Source organism: Arachis ipaensis, chromosome B10, assembly GCF_000816755.2.
Source record: "Arachis ipaensis cultivar K30076 chromosome B10, Araip1.1, whole genome shotgun sequence".
NCBI lineage: Eukaryota > Viridiplantae > Streptophyta > Magnoliopsida > Fabales > Fabaceae > Arachis > Arachis ipaensis.
In genome coordinates this window covers 11,187,316-11,188,515 of record NC_029794.2, presented here as the reverse complement: position 1 = coordinate 11,188,515, position 1,200 = coordinate 11,187,316, and positions in this window count along the sequence as shown.

The following is a 1,200-nucleotide window of genomic DNA, read 5'->3' as shown; positions in this document are numbered from 1 at the left end:
TAATTTTATTATATATCAATATTAAATTAAATTAAATTAAATAATATAAAACCATACTTTTCAAAATTAGCGAAAACATGCAATTTTTAAAGAACAAAATTTTTGACAAAAAAAAATTAAATTGGGCTATTATTACGATTTTTTAAAGATTTATAAATCTAAAAAAAATTAATTTTCTTAATATGTTCTTGAAAAGTTACACGTGAAATTTATTAGGAATTTACTTCTCTTGTTATTCCAAGTTAAGTTTTTTCCCGTATGTACTCCGATCTGTATATAAGTCTGTAATGCACTAATGCTTGAAAAAGTTACTTGATGACGATGATTTTTTTAAAAATGATAAAAAAAAATTGCAATTTAAAAGAAATAAAATTGCAATTTCTTTTTTAATAAAATAAAGAGTAAGTTGCCACGTCCCGCTGCTCCCTGATTGGTTTGGTCATTGTGAAGTGGGACCCACATAGAACAATGGTCTTTACTCCTTTTTTTTTACCCAACTGGTCTACAGTAACTCAAAACAAAAACAGGTGTTGGCCCAACTCAAAATTTAGTCGTTTTTTTTAAACTATACCTGTATTCAGCTCAAGGAGTAAATATGAAGCCCAAGGAGCCGGGCAAACCTAGAGAACGTGAGNTTACTTTTTTATTTTCGGAAAAACCTCCCCCAGAATTAATGCCATTGTTGTTGTGATAAGGATCACCACCTAGATGTCCATTTTTAAGAGAGAGTGAATTTAATAAAAGATGAAAAAGAGATAACTATATGTGTGTATAAATAGAAGAAGCATCAGTGGCTTTGTCCTAGGAAAAAGAGTTCCGAAATATTTTTGAGTTGCAACGACTGTCTATCCCCTCCATCATTAGTGGCTTTTAGATTCTCCTTCAGTGGGTACCTTTAAGGTTAATTGTGATGCTAGCTATCCTGACAATGGTGCTCGAGTTGGTTTTGCTTGTGTTAGCAAAGTTTGGAATGGAAGGTGGTAACGAGGCTGTTTGGGAACAATTGAGAGTCGTAACATTTTGCTAGCAGAATTGTTTGCTATTTGGAGAGACTTTCTTTTAGCACGAAACTCAAGACAAAGAGACATTATATGCGAGACATACTGTGTGGAGTCTTTTTTACTATTGTCAATAGTTTACAGGATTGCTCTGGGTTTATTGAGCCTTTGGTGTTAAAAATTCGATATATCATGTCTTGGA